This window comes from Talpa occidentalis, unplaced genomic scaffold (assembly GCF_014898055.3).
Source record: "Talpa occidentalis isolate TD23 unplaced genomic scaffold, MPIMG_talOcc4v2.1 talOcc4.7, whole genome shotgun sequence".
NCBI classification, from domain to species: Eukaryota; Metazoa; Chordata; class Mammalia; order Eulipotyphla; family Talpidae; genus Talpa; species Talpa occidentalis.
The window spans coordinates 26,197,745-26,218,705 of record NW_023605083.1 but is presented as its reverse complement, the minus strand read 5'-3'; positions in this window follow the sequence as shown (position 1 = coordinate 26,218,705).

Genomic DNA, 20,961 nt, shown 5'->3' with positions numbered 1-20,961 from the left:
TTCCCTTAGATTACTTCCAGGAGGCAGTATGGCAAACTGGAATGCATATGGGCTTGAAGTCAAGTAAAACCTGGGTTTTAAAATTCACTTCTTCCTTGGCAAATCATCTTACCTCTCAAAGCATCCATCAGTGCAGTGGAGACAATAAAAGCACAGAGAATTGTTTTAAGGATTAAATGAAATAATGTATATAAAGTGCCTGATCTATAATTAAGTCATTCTTTCCAGTTTTGACCTATGGTATTCCTTAGGTTTTATTTCCTTCTAACCAAGGGTCTGTAATTTCAAACAGTCTAAAGGAGAATTGAGTGTTTTTTTTTTTTTTTAAGATTTATTTATTGAACTGGGGTACAGGTCAGATGCGTGGGAGGGTGAGAGGATTCACCAGAGACAGATTGGGAACAGAGCAGGCAGACTGACTGAAATACACTGCTGAGAGGAGCAGCGGGCGAGACAGGAGAGGTTTGCTGCGCCATGTGGGGCTCTCGCTGGCTGGCTGGCCTGCCAGGATAGAACGCGCGCTGCGGAGGCTGTGGATAGCGTCACAGCACTGCGTTCAACTGCCTGCATCACCAGGGGAGGCCCAAATTGAGTGTTTTATAAGGACTAATCATTAACTTGGAGAAATTTAGCTGGAACCTTACAGCTAAATAGGTGAAGAAATCGAAGAAGAATGCATCTGGTACAAGACTGCAAAGGGTATATAGAGCAAGTAAATCTCTCTCTTCCTGTCTTCTAAATTTCATCTCCAAAGGCAACTACTGTCACCAAGTCTTGCCTTTCCAGAGGTAGTCTGTGAACACACATACCTGAGCACAGTTCTGTATCTCACTTTTTTCACTTAGTGCTATATCTTGGAGCACATTCCACACCAGTCTGTTTAGAATTGCATTAATGTTGATGCAGACTGTTGGACTCCACATCTTGGATAAGTTCTTAGAGATGATTTAGTTCAATTTTTCATTGTGCAGATTAGGACATTATGGATGACAAAGGGGGTTTGATTTATTAAAGGCTATAGAACCCTTGATTTCCAGTGAACTTTCCATGTCACTCCACTGTTTATGAGTGCAGGCGTATAGACATGCATGCATGTGAGCATATTGGCCATCGTGTCAGCTATTAGTAGATATTATGATATGCTCATCTTCATTTAGAAGTCATAACAAGGATTATAGATACAAATGAGGGGAATAAGGCTTGAGTAGTTAAATAATTTGCTCAAAGTTGTTGGTTCTCTCCAAATCTAAAACCCATGCCCTTATGTACCGCACTATGCTTTCTTTCTACCTTTTATAGATGACAGGATGGAGGGCAGGGTTAAAGGATAAGTGGTGTAAAGTGAATCAGATTTTTTAATTATATATAAAGCACTTCTAATAAAACAAATGATTTTGTTGAATCATGGTGGAAAGGCATGGTTTTTTTTTTAATTTTTTAAAAAAGATTTATTTATTTATTTATACAAGCACTGGGTACAGTCAGAAGCGCGGGAGGGTGAGAGAATTCACCAGAGCCAGAGTGGGGAGCAGAGCAGGCAGAAGGACTGAAGTACATTGCTGAGGGGAGCAGCGGGCGGCAGGAAAGGTCTGCGCGCCATGTGGGACCCTCCTCCGGTGGCCGGGGAGCAGCTGGGGATCGAACCGGCACTGCAGAGGCTGCAGGCAGCTTCGCAACCCAGCTCTCAACCGCTGCGCCACCGGGGAGGCCCAGGCATGTGTTTTATGTTGGAAGAGGCAAGGGTGGCTGGGAAAATTGGTCATTAGGAGATATAGTTCAAAGCTGCATGCCCGTGTGATGATACACAGCTTCTCACTGTAACCCTGCTAACTGACTTTGTGTCCATAAGGTCAAGCTTGCTAGCCAACCTAGTCAGTATCCTACTTCCTCCTCTTAAACCATGAAACATGGCACCCAGTTTCATTGTGGCTTCTCGTCTTACTGTGAAACCTTCCTGGAAACGTGTTCCATTCATGGGATGTTAGAAGAAAAGTCATCTGAGCCATCCTCACTCTGTAGTAGCTCTGATGAGAGGAAAACATCATTGCATTTCTCATCTATGCTGTAGGCTCAGGCTGGCTACTTATTGGCACTGATAGCTTACCTTTTGAATGGAAGGAACTGTCAACCAACTTCACAAATCATATGCTGATTGCTGACCTTTCTCCAGCAGAAATGGCAATTAGAGCAAGTGTGAAGCTGCAATAAGCCATCAGGAGCTGCAGATACATGCTTTAGAGGGCCTAAAGAGAAATCTTCTAGTGGTTGAGGTTGAATCACTTTTCCTTTGTCTTTCATGACCCTGTAATCTTCCTGTTTTCTTCCGTCTTCTCTTCTCAGGAAGGGATATCTTGATAAAGTCACCCATGTCTTACAATTTGTGAATTACAGAGTTATGTATCTTCTAGCTCTACTATAGGCAGAGTAATAGAATTTATATTGAATTGCCTCAATGATTCTTTTCGTTTCTTGTAGTGAACACAGAATTGCTGAGCAGTCTCCCCAAGGAGGGGAATAGTCGGTTGTCTAATGGCACTGGAAGATGATTACCCTACCAAGACTCTGGTTTGGGGGAAATTAAACTCATCCTCAAGTTTTCCTTTCTTCCTGGCTAATTCCTACTGTGTTAATACAGAGCATGTGTCCCCAGGAGGGATACATGAAAATATTTTACCACATTTTATATTTTTCAAGATAGCATTTGTGCTGGGCATAATAACACCTTAGCGGAGGAACTTGGGCATCTGGACATACCCAGTGGAGAATTGCAACTATGGCAAAGACGTGGAAATATTATTGCAAGAGAACAAGAATGTAACATTCTTTTCATATCTGAATTTTTTTTCTGGAAGCAGAATTAGCCTTTCCCTCTGTATCTTCACAGAATGGAATTCACATGGACTTTGTGCTCCCAATCCGCTACTAGTTTTGAAATAACAATTGCCTGCAAGATTATTAGTTTTCTTTCCCAGTGTTGCACTATTGCTGCCACTTGCCAAGATCAGAGATGGCAGCCTTTCAAACAGGGATGTCAGGATTGCAGTGTTGCACAATGCTAAGCCGAAAAGCACAGATACCGAACAGAGCAGAGCCCTATCCCACTTGGCTTCCTGGAACAATCAACTAGGATAAATGATATAGAGATTTTCCTGTCATTATCCTCTTCGTTGGAGTGCCAGCCTCCACCTTTGCATTTGAACTCCAGGGGCTCCTTTTAATTCCCTAGAGAAATAAACTATTAGGTGTCTCATTGGAGCTGCTCTTTCCATACAAGTCTCTTTTACTCACTCTCCCTCTCCTCCGGCTGAGTCCTTCAATCACCATCCCCTGTTTGACTAGAGTTTTTGCTTACACTGTTGGTATGTGGCAGTCCAGTGTTTTCTGTTCTCATAGATGGAAATGAGATTTCTACAACCTGAATAAAAAGGCCCTGTTTGCTAATACTACATGATTGTTTGTTAGGAATAGTTAACTTTTGTAAAGGACTATACATTGTTGGTTAAATTTTGAAATAAGTAAATGAGAGAATAGGGAATTGGGGAGTGAGTGGGGAGAACATTCCTGAATCTGGTTGAATGCGTTCTGATGAAAAGCTACGAGGTACTTTTCAAAGCAATGAATGGTACTGTCTATTAGGAATAATGTGAGCAAACCAAATCTCGTATAACCAGTTAGTATAATGGTTAATATTCAACATGTTCAAAATGCTATTTGTTTTCTTAGGAGAAATTTCAGTGTATAAATGAGATCATGTAGCATAGTAACACCTCATAAAATGCAGACTGGTACCGAAATGAAAATAATATCATCACTTAACAGAACTATTGACTATTTGTTTTGTACCTAAATTAGCTCAATATATCACAGAAATGCCAGCAAATCAATAAATATTATTTATTATCGACCACGTACATGATAGTAGACTACATACTATGGTATATAGACAGAAGCATGCACATTAATGCAGGGAGGAATGTATATGGTGTTTGTTGCAGCATTATTTACAAAAGCAAATGTACCTTTTATTTTTATTTATTTATTTATTTTTTTGTGCCTGCAGTAGACTATTTATTTATTTATTTATACAAGCACTGGGTACAGTCAGAAGTGCTGGAGGGTGAGAGAATTTACGAGAGCCAGAGCGGGGAGCAGAGCAGGCAGAAAGATGGAAGCACACTGCTGAGGGGAGCAGTGGGCTGCAGGAGAGGTCTGCATGCCATGTGGGACCCTCCTCCGGGGGCTGGGGTGCAGCCGGGGATTGAACCGGCGCTGCAGAGGCTGGGGGCAGCTTCGCAACCCAGCACTCAACCGCTGCGCCACTGTGAGGCCCCAAATGTACCTTTTATTCAGACTCCTGCTGTTATCTTTAGATCTTTTATGCATGGGCAGAGTAAAAGTCACTGAAATGAAGGTGGGGTCATTGGTAAGAGGAAAGCATGTTCGTGATCATTCATGCTTGTGCTAAAAATTCAATCTAGAATAGTTTTGATGGTGTAGCCTGCAGATTTTGGGCAACTTTACTCACTGCAGTGGTATAGACTGGAAGTTCAGGTTTGCAGAAACATCCATTTTTGTAGAATGAAATGAACCTACAAGAAGAATTTCTGTGTAGCAACCTACTTATAGGTCTGAGTGATGAGTTAAACTACTTTGGTTTGCAAGTGACAGATATCCAGTTGTTAAGCACTTCAATTAAGCAGAAGTAGAGATTTTTTTGGAAGACACAATTTCTTTATATAATTGAAGGAGTTATAAACAAAATTTCAGGAAAAAGCAAGGAAATGCCTGAACTTCAGAAGCAACAACTGTAACCAGAACCTTTATCCTAGTGCACAGGAATCTCTTTTTGTCTAACATTGTAATGGTTCCTTGTTGCATCTCTCTACCATTATTCCTCATTGCTTACAATCCCCCCCAACATCTTATTTCATAGGTTCTACCCCTGAGAATACAGAATTCCTGCTTTTGTCCCACTGAAAAGCCCTGAGAAAGGACTCTGATTGGTCAGACTTGGGAAATTATTCCCCATACCAATTGACCTTGACTGGGAAGAAGAGGTAAGGCTGCTGGAACTCAGAAAAGAGGTCCTGAGTTAGGTCAACCTTCATTTGGTGCCCATTGAAAGGGCACTGGTCCTAGGTCTCTCCAGTGTGGGAAATGTTTAGAGAAATTTCTTGTGCAGGACATTCTAAAGCAACACATATTTCATAGAGTCAGGGGTGAACACGAGCACTTTGACATTTTCTTGTCCCTATAAAAAGACCTGTCAAACCTCCAACCCATTCATTTACCTCACCACTTTTGGAAATACTACCCCCACTTCTCTTTGAGATGCTCAATAGACACTCACTGGGTTTTATATCACAAATAATTTGTTCTTTTGGATGAAAATGTTGCTGAAGCAGCAGATTCCCCTGATTGATTCTTTATTTGTGCATTAAAATATAATAGGTCTGCTGTTTTAATCCTGGACCAGAAGGAACATAAAAGGCGTTTGATCTCTGGTTCATGATGAAGCCCCTCAAGTCTTGAATAGATTATTTCTGAAAAGGTGCCCTTTGCCTAAAATTCCAGCGAGTACTCCAGGGTCAAAGATAAACTGTGTATCCAGAGATGAAAGGACAGTTGTTTCCCTACAAAGCCTCATAAATCAGTTTCAATATCATTCCTGTTTTATTTTTTCTGGCACCACAACATTGGGACTGTTTGATGCATTTAACTGAAAATATTTGTGTAAGGTCCTTTGGTTTTCTTTTGTGTTACCTCAAAAAACGAGCTGATAAACTGAGAGGTAAAGTGAAATGAACATCCACCTAGTTTCGGGCGCTGAGAGTCCAACATCTGATTGTACTTAGTGGGGAGGAAACTTAAAAAAAAAAAAAAGAAACACAACAAACCCAACCCAACTTTCATTTCTTGCCTCTTTTATCCTTAAGCTCAGCAATAAACTAGCACTCTTTGGTTAAAAAGTCAAGGGAACAGATGTATAATTCTGGTGCTTTAGCATCTATATTTCAAGAGGAGCATGTAAATTATGAGGACGCCTCTCAGCACGCAGGGGGAGCATGCGCAGCATTGCCTGCTTCATCCAGGCTTTCTGCGGGTGCGTGTTAGGAAATAGCTGTCTTCCCTGGCGGCTGGCTCTGTTGGCTGGAGCATACCACTAAAGGAATCCTCTTAAGGAGAATTTTCGTTTCATAGAGAGGAAATAGTCAAATACTGAACTGCAACACCAGATTTGACAGCTGACAGACCCTAGCCAGGACCTCGAAAAGACACTAATGGTAATTAGGGACAAACATCAGGCAGTTTAAAAAAGGCAAAAACTGAGCAACTATTCAGTTCTGTCCGGGAAGACCTGGGGTGTGTACGACCTGGCTCTTGCTCCTTATGTGACCTTAAGGAAAGTTCTTAGGCGTTTTCTGTTCTGAAAACTGGTCATAAGCCTACCTACTGCAGAAGACTGTTGTGGGGATGAATAAGAAAATAATTGTGAAATATTAACCTCATGCTGCAGTGTAGAATTCTTTTAAAACAAGAGCTCATTACAAACAAGAAAACTGTTATTTATTAAGAGTTTCATTTAAATTTCAAATTCAGGACCTCCCTGGTGGCGCAGGTGTTGAAGTCAGCGCTATCAAGCTATAGCCAGCCACTGCAGCAGGAGTTCCATAGGGCCAGGGAGCTAACCTACGTGGTGATGCAGACCTCTCCTGTCTTGCCTGCTACTTCCCTGAGCAGTATATTTCGGTCAATCCGCCTATTCGGCTCCCCACTCTGTCTCTGGTGAATCCTCTCACCCCCCGCCCCCACACACACCTCTGGCCTGTGCCTCAGTTCTTGTATGCATAACTAAATCTTTAAAAAAATAAATTTCAATTCAAAATCTGTCAGGCACCTTTGAAGCCATGGGCAGGGGCTTTCTTGAGGGGGTGATGGAAAAGTAGGCAGGAAATGGCTCTGTGCTCCTGTGACATCACACTGACTGCTACTGACTCAAAGTGCCCCCAGAGCAGGGTCATCTAAGTTGTATTCACCTTATTATGATTAGTCTTTTTCCTGGTCCCTTATTTAGGTTTTCTAAATTCCTGCGATGAGTAAGACCATCCCGTATTTTTCTTTTTCTTTCTGGCTTATTTAACTGAGCATGATCCCTTCTAGCATAAAGTAAAAATCAAAATCAACAAGCAACTATAAACCAGAGACACACTGGGGGGCGGGGAGAAGGGAGTAGGAGCAAAAGAAGTGTGGTGGAAATTGTATGGGGACTATAACCAAGATGAGAATGCATACATTGTGCAAAAATGAAAAATGATGTAAAAAATTTATAAAATAAAAAAGGTGTATTCAGTACCTGTTTCACTTGTTACAGCTTCTAGGTTTTTCTGATGTCAGTGAGCCTATTGTGAAGTGCTTACTCTCTGCCACAGGTTATTGAACAGCTTAATATGTGAACTGAGCAAAAAACATTGGCCTACTTAAAGGAAAACTACTAACTGAGCTAGAAATGTGATTCAAACCCTAGTTCACTATTCAGTAGCCAGGAAATAATTTTTTTAAATGGATGTTGACTCTACACCTTGAATTAAACTGTCTTCAATGAGCTATTATGAACAGAGTTAAAGAATTATAGTTGCCACACATCTCAGAGAGATATGCTTAAACTAACAAACAATTCTCTTGATATTCATAGAATGTCTTTAGGAATTTGTAGTAGTTTTTCCTCTTTTCCTACAAATTAGGATAAAATAGACATTTGTCCTGCTTCTCAAAAATTCATTTTTTGTAGAGCCTGACCAAGATTCCTGGTCTTAGCCTTGTTAGCTTTGCACCATTACCAAATGGAGCTCACAGAGGAGATCTTGACTGCCATTAGCCACTTGCCATCCACTGTGCTTCCCTCTATGTAAGGTCAGGTGAAAGGCAGTTATACTTTAAGGTCATGCACACAATGGGAGTAATGGTCTACATTCACCTTCAACATTCTAAAATGCATTGTAATTCTGTTCTCCCTCTCTTGGAAGCAAAGCCTGATAGGAGTCAATAGCCTTCCCAGACAGTCTAATCCCTTGGTCATGGTAGTTCTTAAATAAGCATCCCATATTTGCATGGGGTAAGCTTGGGGGAAAAATATACACTAGCAGTGGTCTTAGCTTGTCCTCTTTTTTTTCAGTTCAGCTCCATCCCCAAACACGCTTATCCAACATACAAAGCAAAAACCTTGCGTTCTAATTAAATGGAATATTTGTTCAATCGAGAGTTAAGGAACCCTTTTAAGAAAGTAGTCTAAATAAGGTCACCATTGATAGTCTTGCAGGTCATATGTAAATAACATCTGTGTACTCCTCTGCGTTGTGGCCTTGTAGCCTTGAGTTTAAACTACTGCTCTTATTATTCAAGTATTTTCCTGAGAGAGTGGCCACACACAGCCCCACCCCACACAATTTATAACAGGATTTGTTCTAACCTTGCAAAGTGCTCTCTGTAACAGGAATGCTAGGAAAAATAATTTTTTCCATCTTGCTATAATTCTAGTGAAATTTTTAGCACCTCTTAAATACTAGCACCCAGGCAACTCCTATCTGACCCACCCCTTAATCTGGTACAGCATGGAATAGAATATTAAAAAGAGGAAAGAAGAAATCTGTGTTAATAAGTAAACACTGAAGATATTTAAAAATACATAAAATACAGATAAACATCTAATGTGTGATAATTAGCTAATGTGTAAATCACTATTTTCCAGAATTCACTGAAGATCCAAAAAAACTAGAAGTCAGATTTATTTTAGTTCATTTCACTGCTCTTCAAATGAAGGAAATAATAAACTATTAATTGTAAAATTTTATATCCTTTCAAAGGGTTTTCACATGATGTCATTTTTTTTTACCAAAGGTGCAAAATTCTCAGTTCATAATATATTATTGTCATTCATCCACTGGCCCATGTAACACCCCCTTTTTAAAATTTTATTACTTTTCCCTTGTAATTCCCAACTTCCATTCCTGGTCCACTCTCCCTATGAGTTTTCAAACAACCATGTTGTTAACTAATCTTTAAAGATATATGTATCCATTGAAATATTATTTAGAGCATGCTTTTGTTTTTGTTAATCTTGTTTTTAAGATCATGTGGCTAGTTAGGTCAAATTTTTTTACTCCTGCAGCGTATTCCACAGTGTGCATCCACTGTATTTTAAAAAACATTTTAAAAAATTGTGCTAAGATGTACAAAACATAAAAATGGACCATTTTAACTATTTTTAAGTATATAATCTTTGACAGTTACATTCACATGGCTGTACAACCATCAGCACTCATCTGTCTCTAAAACTTTTCATCTTCCCAAACGAAAGCTCTGTAATATTAAATAGCTCCTCCTGCCCTTTCTCTTGTCCCCTGGTAGCCACCACTGCATCCACTGTTTTTTGTTATATTTCCACTGATGGGCACTTACGTTGTCTTCCATATCATAATCAATGACCGTGCACAGATCTCTTGTCGAGAAAGGGATGTGGTTTGAGTTGTACCCAGGAAGTAATTGTGATTATATTAGCTCTAAGACTTTCCTTATCAGAAACAAACAGGAATTTATAAGTTGAGTTGTATTACTCTCAGACCCAGAGAGGATTTTGAAGTCATGGAGGATATGTTGTCTCTTAGAATGACTGCATCAGAGTACAGTTTCCCTAAAGCTATATCAGAGTTTCTACTTTGCTATATCCTAACATCTTCATAATTTTTTTTTTCTGGGTTAGGTACAGTGGAGCAAAGTAGTAAATGTGCAGCAGAGAAACTGGATCATACCTTGATCTAGTAATAAAAATTATGGACTTTTGTGCCTTTAGATCTGATAATTTTAGGACACAAGACTATGGGAATATTTTGACTGTGCATTCGTAGCCAAATCTAATCACAAGGAAACATCAGCCAAACCCAAACTGAAGAATATTCTGTATAACTGTCCTCTACTGAAAGACTGAGGAACTCTGTCAGAATTATAGAGATTAACAAGACAAGACATTTAAAATTCATTCATGATCATCTTTACTGGAGAAGGCAATGCTTTACAAGGTGTTATTGGTGTAATTGACAAGGTTGGATTATAGACTATGGATTAGCTAAACCTATTGTTATTTGTGTTAAATTTCCTGAATTGGATTACTGTTGTAGCTTTGTAACAGCATATCCTTATTCTTTAGAAATATATTTTGAAGTACTAAGAGGAAAAGGGACATTCCAAAATAGGGTAGAAAAAAGGTAATGTTTATAGGTAGAAAAATGAGAATGTAAAATCACAATATGGTTAAAATTAATGACTGAGAAAAGGGGATATGGAAGTACTCTGTATGATTTTTACAACTTTTCAGTAAGTATGAAAATTAAACTTTCCCATAAAATAAAAATTAGTGTTAAGCCTTTTCTTTGTAAAAAAATATTGATAACTTGGTAATTGACATTTGACCCATACCATCTCTGTTTTCCCACAGCATGGGTTAATAGCACTCCTGAAGGACATATTTATACCCCAAACACATTGATTTAGAAGTAGAGACCTCCTTGTTGGTTTAACTGCCTCCTCTTTCTTGTAAGTTTAGTAACATTATAGGGAAAGGAGATATTTGTTGGTGAATAGATGGTTTTATTATTTTCCTTTGCTCAAAATGCTGTTTGCCAAGCCAAGGAGTTTCAACCTTGCTTAGACTCTCACATTTCTGTTTCCCAACATGATATATTTATGATACTAATCTTTAAGAAACTATCCTGCTATTACACCCTGCACCTTAGGGGGCTTAAAAAATTCTTAATATTTGGTTTACACTCCTTCTGTGTTCCTTCTGCATGGAGTTCAGAGTCATTTTTGGGATGTGGTTTAACTGATAACAAGGAAATAATTCTGATTATATTATCTCTAATACTTTGCTTATCAGAAGCAAACAGGAATTTGTAAGTTGAATTGTATTACTCTCTTTTGCCTTTAAAATACATTCTAAAAATTATAAGAAATATATATAACCTCTACCTTAGCCAAGAGTACATTTCAGTGGCATTAAGTATATTCACATTGTCATGCTGTTGCCTTATCATCCATCCACAAAACTCTTTTCATCTTGAAAAACTGAAACATTGTCCTTAATAAACAATAACTCCACTTCTCTCTTTCCCCATACCATGGCAACTACCACTCTATTTTGTCTGTCTATTCATTTGTCAATTGAGGTTGTATTTTCTATTTTTCATTTTGACTATGATGGTATAATGCTGGTATGAACATTGTTGCCAATCTCAGTTCAAGTCTGTGTTACCACTTCTGTTGGATATACAATGCTATTTTTAACTTTTTGAGGAACCATTGCAATGTTATCTATACTCGCTTCACCATTTTACAACCTCACAGTGGTACAAAAACACTCCAATTTCTCTACATCCTCTGTAACACTTGCTCTTTCTTTCCTTTTTTTCTCTCTCCTTTTTTTTTTTTTTTTTTTTTGGTTTTGTTTTGGTTAGCAGACATCCTAATGGGTATGAGGTGATATTTCATTGTAATTTAAGTTGTACTTCTTTTGAATGTTCATTTTCTTGCTATCAGATAGAAATACTCTCAAGTGAATTAGTTTGTAAGATTTTCTTTTTTCCTCAGAAATGACAAGTCTTTCTAGAATGAGGCATTTAACAGGTGTGTCTGGCTGGAATGTACTTTGAATGGCAAAAAGATGAGTAGGGTTATCAACACATTACTGTGAGGGCTTTGATGAGTCAATATAAACCACAAAAGATTTAATTTTTTTAAAAAGATTTATTTATTTATTATTTATACAAGCACTGGGTACAGTCAGAAGCGCGGGAGGGTGAGAGAATTCACCAGAGCCAGAGTGGGGAGCAGAGCAGGCAGAAGGACCGAAGTACACTGCTGAGGGGAGCAGCGGGCGGCAGGAGAGGTCTGCGCACCATGCGGGACCCTCCTCCGGTGGCCGGGGAGCAGCCGGGGATCGAACCGGCGCTGCAGAGGCTGTGGGCAGCTTCGCAACCCAGGGCTCAACCGCTGCGCCACCCGGGAGGCCCAAAAGATTTAATTTTTTTAATCTGAAAAACATGCGTAATATTCTATGTTGTGCATGTGGTTCTCAAAACTTAGCACACAAGTGAATCCCCAGGAGGGCTTATTAAAGCAAATTAATGTACCCACACTGAGAGTTTCCATTCACTTTTGGGTACATCCCAAGAATTTGCATTTTTACAGGTGATGCTGATGTTGTTATACCAGAGACCACACTTTGAAGATCATTGCTCTAAAGATTTGTTTTGGGAGTGAAATAACAAGTAAAATAATTTCATGCAGTTTTAAAGTAGTGTGAAATGCCAGAGATTAACTTTATCACATAAGGATGGAAAAGTCTTCTGAAATGTAGAACAGTACCTTTCAGGACTGCAGTGAAATCTTGGGACTTGAGCATTCTGAGAAGGGGGCCAATAAAGACTATCATGAACAAGATGGCCTTTGAGAAGCTGGGAAGGAGTCAAAAACTAATTTTTGCCCAAGGTAGTACTGACTTCTCTTTAAGGCTCTACATTAATAAAGAATTCTGTTTGTCAGGAATGGCCATACTAGCTCCTTAAATGATTTCTCATTCCACAAGAAATCTAGAGGTATAAAGTTATTAGGGACCTTCCTGATGGTACAAGGGGTTAAGACGCAACCTATGAAGCTATCCGCAGCCTCTGCAGCGCAAGTTTGATCCCCGGCCAGAGAGCTATCCACAAGGTGCAGCAGACCTCTCCTGCCTTGCCCGCTGCTCCCCTCAGCAGTGTATTTCAGTAGATCCACCTGTTCTGTTCCCCACTCTGTCTCTGGTGAATCCTCTCACCCCCCACAGCTCTGGCCTATGCCCCAGTTCTTGTATGCATAAATAAATCTTAAAAAAATAAAGTTATTAATAGTGATTGATTCAGGGATTCAACGATTTCATATGGAGGTCTGCAATTTCCTAGTTCTTTCCATCATATGCATAATAGAGCTGCTGCAGGCCCAGCCTTACATTTGTATTGCATGTAGGTGTAAGTGGAAAAAGACAAGGAGATCAGTATCTATGTAAACAAAGAAAAGCCTTCCCACAAATTCTCAGTTGGTTTCTCTTCATGTAGCAATGTCTGGAGCTGTCCCTTGGCCATTCTTAGCTTCAAGTTTGACTGAGAAATGTTTCAGTTGGGTCAGTTGCCACCCCAACTAAATTAGGATTCTGTTAATAAGGTAGAATGTGTCTGTCTCAGGCACATTATTATAATCTTTTCTGCTTCCTGGTGATTTTAGAATAATTCAGTGAGCCCACCACGGGCAACACAAACTTTTTTGTGGTGTTATTGTTAGTATTTTAACGTCATGGCAGATGGAAGCTTGAGGCCACTTATACTGTCTTTCAGTTGTTTCTCTGAGTTGCCAGGGGAGGTCCTTTCAGCCCTGTATTGTAGGTACAGAAATAGACTCTCTTCTGAATCCTAACACTTCACCCTTAAGTTTCAGTAACCTCTCATCATGCTTGGTGTTGCCCAGACTATGGCATGCTTTCCAAATTTCCCAGTCAAAATCCTTGCCTTTTATAGGTTTCACTGCTCTGGGAACTATGTGGTTATCAAACTAATCAGATGAACTGACTCATAGAGAAAAGACATTAAGAAGTTAAACCTAAAAATGAAATTTGGCTGCCACCGCATGGAACAGTTTTTTGACCTGTGTTCTCAACAAGAGGTTAATGATTTTCCTAGCCTCTTAAGCCAATTGCCATGATATAGAGGCACTAATGAAGTCCAGCTGATACATTCTTTTTTTTTTTTTTTAAGATTTATTTATTTATTTATTTATTTATACAAGCACTGGGTACAGTCAGAAACGTGGGAGGGTGAGAGAATTCACCAGAGCCAGAGCAGGCAGAAGGACCAAAGCACACTGCTGAGGGGAGTAGCGGGCGGCAGGAGAGGTCTGCGCGCCATGCAGGACTCTCCTCCGGTGGCTGGGGAGCAGCCGGGGATCGAACCGGCGTCTCAGAGGCCGCGGGCAGCTTCGCAACCCAGCGCTCAACCGCTGTGCCACCGGGGAGGCCCGCAGCTGATACATTCTTGAGAGTTTCTTGGACACGTGCTTTGTAAACATGAACTAGTATATTTATCTGTGGTTTCTCCTTTACAATTTTTTCTTGTGAGCTTGAGTGGGGAGTAAGAAGAGAAAGAAACAGGTCTTACTGGGAAGATAACATTAAAAGGATTTTTTAAAAAAGATTTATTTATTTATGCATACAAGAACTGGGGTACAGGCCAGAGGTGCAAGGGGTGAGAGGATTCACCAGAGACAAAGTAGGGAACAGAACAGATGGATCGGCTGAAATACACTGCTAAGGGGAGCAGCAGGCGAGTCAGGAGAGGTCTGCTGTGCCATGTGGGTTGCTCTCTGTCCAGGGATCAAACTCGTTCTGCAGTGGCTGCAGACAGCTTCATAGGTTGCATCTTAATCCCTTGCACCACCAAGGAGGCCGATTAAAGGATTTTTGAAGAATATTTAGGGAGATTCGAAAGAGTGCAGGGCGGTTGCTGACCCAGTGGGATGGTGGCCAGCAGGTGGCATCTGGCACAGGCATTATGGGAGAGGCAGTGAAAAGAAGGGAGGAAAAGAATGGAATACAGGTACTGCCTAGTGCTCAAGTTTGGTCAGGTGAGATGGGAGTGGGAGGAAATTAGTGCTGATGCTAACAACCTGGGCAAAAGAGAGCTGGAAGGTGTGAAGACAGGTAGGAAAGGGGGGCAATTCTAGGTACTGTGTTCCAGACAGCAAAGCGTAAAAGGAGACAGGGATGTAGACTACATTGTGGGAAGCACCAAGTGCCTAGAAGAAAGATGATGTTCCCTGGAAATTAGGAGTCTGGGGAGAAATAAGCCACTACAAATCAGTTTAGCCCATTTGATTTCAACTCAGCAAACTTTTTTTTTTAAATAATAAATTTTATTGTTATATTCCCCATACAATTGCAGCCCCCCCATTCTGACCCCAATCCCTCCCCTCCCGCCCCGCCCCCTAAAATTGTCTCTGATTCATAGTTTCTTGTTGATTTTGATTTTCACTTTCTTAAAGTTATTCATTTTCCTGGTCCCTTATTTAAGTTTTCTAGATTCCTGCTATGAGTGAGACCAGCTGGTATTTTTCTTTTTCTTTCTGGCTTATTTCGCTGAGCATGATCCCTTCCAGCGCCATCCATGTTGCTGCAAATTGCATGTGTTTATCTTTTTTGAATGCTGAGTAATATTCCATGGTGTATATGTACCACATCTTCTTAATCCAGTCATCTATTTTTGGGCATTTGGGTTGTTTCCAAAGCTTAGCTATTGTAAACAGTGCTGCTATAAACATAGGGGTGCAGGTGCTCTTTGGAATTGATATATCTGTGTCCTTTGGGTAAATACCTAGGAGTGGAATTGCTGGATCATATGGAAGCTCTATGTTTAGTAGGTCCAGAAATCTCCACACAGCTCTCCACAGTGGTTGGACCAGTTTGCACTCCCACCAACAGTGCAGGAGAGTTCCTTTTTCTCCACACCCTCGCCAACATTTGTTGTTGCTAGTTTTTTTAATATGTGCCATTCTCACTGGTGTAAGATGGTATCTCATGGTAGTTTTGATTTGCATTTCCCTGATGACAAGTGATGTTGAACATTTTTTCATATGTCTGTTGGCCATTTGCATTTCCTCTTCAGAGAAGTTTCTTTTTAGCTCTTCTGCCCATTTTTTGACTGGATTATTTTCTTTGTTGTTGTTGAGTCTCATCAGCTCTTTGCAGATTTTTGTGATCAGTCCTTTATCATTAGTGTTGGGTGCAAAAATGTTCTCCCAGTTGGTGGGGTTTCTCTTTGTTTTTGTTATTGTCTCTTTTGCTGTGCAGAAGCTCTTTAATTTGATGTAGTCCCAGCTGTTTATCTTTGCCTTCACTATCACTGCTTTGGGTGATGTGTCTGTAAAGATGTCTTTGATGTGCAAATCACGTAGTGTTTCGCCTGAATTTCCTTCTATATATTTTATGGTTTCAGGTCTTATGTCTAGTTCTTTAATCCATTTTGTCAACTCAGCAAACTTTTATTGAGTGTCTCAGGTAGAATAATTCCCCCACAACTCCAAAAAATCCATGTCCTATTCCCTAGAACTTGTGAATATGTTACTTTATATCACAAAAGGGACTTTACTGATGTAATTAAATTGCTAAAATGGCGGGGAATATTTTGGATCATGCATGTGGGCCCAATACAATCAAAAGGGTTCTTGCGTGAGGGAGCAGAGGGTAAGGGAGTGGGTTGGGTGATGCAGGGCTTTGGAGAAAGGAGTCACAAGTCAATGGCTGCAGGGACCTTCAGAAGTATAGGGTAAGTGAAAAGGTATCAGGCTTTTCTGCCCTCCCGCCATTAGGATTGATGATGGATCCTTACGGTCCTGAATGCATGCCTGATGGCGGGCACCTGGAGTAGGGTGTGGGCAGATGTAGATGGGATTCACCTGGGCTAAGACTGGGTTTATAAGGGTGATGTCACGGGGATGCCAGCAGAGAAGAACGAACAGGAGAGCAGAGGGCAGAAGCACAAGAGAAGCAGAGTTAACGTGAGAGGCCAGAGAGCCCAGAAAGAGTGAAGACTTGCTGGGGCCTGGGAGACCTGCCAGCCTCCCGGGCCCCCAACACCACTGCCTGCCATCTACCTGGTAAATCCCAGTAAAAGCCTGTAAAAGCCACCGAGGGCTCCAGGACTCTCTCCTCCTTTACCTGGCCTGCTGGATCAGAAAACCTGCTTAGTGGCCTTCCTGCCACTACAGGAAGTAAACAAGGAAAGGAAATGGATTCTCTCTTACAGCCTCCAGAAGAAACATAGCCCTAAGGACAACTTGATATTAGCCCAGGGAATCCCATTTTGGATGACCTGCAAAATGGTAAGGCATTTTTTTTTCCTTAAGGTCCCTAATTAGTTAGAGCAGCTAGGAAGGACTGATACATTGCACAAATACCAAATTGGGCTGTGGACTGGTGATGACAAAGTTAAATAACGTATTAATTCTAGCCTCTAGGTGATTAGTAACCTATTGGTCAAAGTCAGTGATTGTCAAACTTTAATGTGCATGGAGGGGTATCTGGCTAAGAGCTGATTTCAGTTGACTAGGCCTGAGGTAGCCTGAGGTTCTACATGTATCACTACTTCCCAGGTGATATCAGTGCTGTCCATTTGGATACCATGCTTTATTTTAGCAAAGGCTATAAGTCCTAGAGAATGGGCATCCAAGAATAGCAATGCTTTTAGGTTTTAGAATGGAGAAAATTGTTCTATTTTAGGCATAGAAAATGATTGGGCTGATCATTTGACTTAAAAATTTAAAGATCTGAAACTGAGTAATAAGAGAGAAGTTGGGGCTGCAAGATCTTTTAAAGGATTGTTGTGATACTTATATAAGATGATATACATGAAAACAGTAGGTAATTTAAAAAGCATTACATACAAATGTTAGTTATTGCTTTTGATGCCACATGAGAGTAGATTTGGAAAGAAATCATAAGAAGTATTTGTGTGGAAAAAAAAAAACCCTCAATGTTTATCCCATTTATGTTTATTTCTTGTAAGTCCTTTGTTCTGTTCTGATTATAATGCAAATATGGAATGGAACAGTTGGAAAACAAAAATGAAACCACTTACAAAGAATAAAATAATAGTCACTTATAACCCCACAGTTCAAGGGTAACCAGGACTAGAGGTTTTCTAGGATCTTGGATTGATCTGATATCCTTTGAGAGTCTTGGTAATTTTTTATCTGCCTTGAGTATTATAGAAACATGACTGTATGCTTTTGGGTTGTGCACTATTATTGGTATTCTATAACTACATTGACCATAATTCAATCACACAGGGAACAATTTATCATAAAGCAGTTGTTCTCAACTGGAGGTTATTTTTCCCTTTTGGGGACATTTCGCAATGTCTGGAGACACTTTATTGTTGTGATGGGTTATGAGGGGACAGTTATTGGAGTTTGTGAGCGTTGGCCAGGGGTGCTGCCAATCATCTTACTATACACAGGAAAGCACTCACAGCATTTATTATCTGACCCAAATTGTCAGTATCGCCAAGTTTGAGAAATCCTGTGATAGAGCAGTGGGTTCCAAATTTTAGTGGTTATCAGAATCACCTGACAGACTTATAAACCAAAGATTGTGTGCTCTAAATTTCTGATTTAGTAAGTTTGGGCGTAGGCTGAGGATTTACATTTCTAGCAAGTTCACAGGTGAGATTAACGCTGTTGCAATTGTTTGTGAATAATTGTCAGAGTTTGTTACACAAACTCTGTAACTGGCCTCATATAAAGCATTAGCTCCATAATTTGTGCTCTCACTCATATTTAATTAGTCTTCTCATACATCTCTGATATGTTGCAAACATCACCTGGGCACAAGCCAGGTCTCCTCCTACCTTTGGCGTGTCCTAGGGTGCTGAGAACAGGCCTCTCTCATTACTGTGAACCAGATGGTTTCGTTTGGCTGTGTGGACTTGGCACCATATAAATGGCTCCAAGGACATATGAGTGAGTTGTTGGCTTGGGGGAGATTGATGGAGAGAGGGGAGAGATGTGGCAAGTGAGTGTGGAGAGAAAAGAAACAGTCATTTTTGTTGTGCTTAAGATACCTCCCCATGGTGTCCTGAAAACTCAACACACTTATGCATAGCTTTGCAGATTTTTGTAAAACATGGTATTTAAGTTTGAAATGGTAGGTTCCCAACTTAACATGCTGTCTTTTTAGTGTTGGAGTCAGGTAAATTTTTCACTGTTGTCATACTACCAGGTCCCGAAGAGGGGAGTTTTATCTCCCGTATCCTGGTTCAAATAATTGTTCCTTTCTCCAGGGGTTCCCACCTCCCACACTGAGCCCTGTTGTCCTCTGTCCATTCAGCACGAAGGTGATGATGCTCACTCAACTTTGGTAAACATGATACTGAGACCCAAACAGAAGGGGATTCAGCCTGGGGGGTGGGGTGGGTGGTAGAAATCAGGGCAGGCTGGGAATGGAAGCTGGAAGCAGACCCAGGGACAGGTTGACCAGAAAGTGCCCAGAAGCCGTTGGTCAGAAAGGAGGGGACATTTTGACCAGATTGCTCAAAATGAGGCTGCTCTGAAACCAGGTGAAAGGTTAGGAAAACACTAGAAGGAGGAGTCTAGGAAGAGAAGAGCTCACAACTGAAGTGAGGGCTATCTTTGAAGTATTTCTATGACATCTGCTGGGCTAATGAATAAAACAGGTGCCTGTCTTTGAAGTGCCAACCCGTTAATCTGGCTGAAGCTGTAGACTCGGAGCAAAGCAAGGACAGCTAATGGTTTTCTTGGTGGAAGACGGGAAAGGGGACAAAGGGCGTTTCAAGGCACTGTTGATAGTCCTTTTCTTATGCTGAAAATACAAGCATTTATTTTAGTGCCATTTTAATATTTTATATTATTCTATAATATTCAATATTTAACAATTCGAGGATAACCGATGATAGTCATTGATCATCTACTCTTCCTCTCAATAGTGCTGTTCAGTACTGCCCTCCCTTTGTCAGAAAGAAAGGAATGGAAGCTAAGAGAGAGAGCAGCATTGACTCAAGTAAGTCCAGAGCTGGAATTCATAGGTACTTTCCTCTGCTGAGGCCTTCACTCCTTTCACTGTTGTTTGAGACACACATTTGGGTCACAGGTTGCTTCCTAGGTTTCCTTCTGATTTATTTTGGAATTCTCTCTCCATGCAGGGTATCAGTTTCTCTCCTGATAATGTTTTTTTTTTATAACTCTAATATTCTAACTTGCTAAAATATAGTCAAACTTTTAGGAAAATTTTTTATTTTCCCCTTAACTAGTGAGAAATTTTCAATCCATGAAGATAACAATTCTGTTCTAACCTGTGAATTTGGGGGAGGGAGCATGGACTTTTACAGCATTGAAAATTAAATTTGGTAATAGGATATGTCACCCTCATATTTGACATGGCTCTCCCTGATGGAAACAAGCTGCGCTGCACACAGGAAGACCTCCTCGTTCATAGGGCTGCATCTGGCCAGTAGAAGTCCCTTCTTCACCTTTGTAAGTGAGAGCAGAACCAGAGTTTTCTATAAAACAGTGCTGTTTCCCTCAAGAATGTTCTGCCTTCATTCACATGACTTGAGTAGCATCTGAGTGGTACTGTAAAACAGAGTTTATAGCACGGATGAGTCACAGCGAAGGAGAGGTCTGGGTAGCAGCTGGAGTCGGCCACAGGCCTAAAGAGGAAAGTGAAAGAGGCCACAGTTTAAGGGTCAGAGGGGCCTAGGGGTCCTGGGTTAATACCCACATCGGGGCACCCTGGGGGGATCACAGCATCCTAAAAAGTCAAGAACAAAGTGGTCAGCCCAATCTGGCAGTTTTTACAGGACAGACACTGATAGAAAACCAGGGCTGTGTCATGTAGCTAGAGCCAAACCAGAGATGTGTCTTTGATAGTTCTTGCTTCTGAAACCCAAGCACTGGGATGTGATAAACTTATCAGTTTGTTTTAAAACATGGCTTGTGTTTATTGTTTGTTTGTGTTTGTTTATAAGTCACAGTTTTTTCAATGAGCAATGATATGTTGCAAAGCTTTTTTCATCCCATCTGGAAGATTAGGTCTTGCTAAATGTACACAAAAGGTATTACTTTTAAAAGCTGTCATTTGAAAAGGAAAATAATATAAGCGTAAATGTTCACTCTAAGTTGTGAGTGAACCTGTCTTATCTCAAAGCCAGAGCTAATGTTAATGTATTAAAATGGAAAGATTTTCATTTTAATTTTTTAATAACTCAGCATCTGCATAGGCTACATTATGACCTCCAGCAAAACTCTAGTTTCTGTTCACCGCCATACAATTGACCCCTTTACCTGATTTGCCCACTAATCCATCCCCCTCCC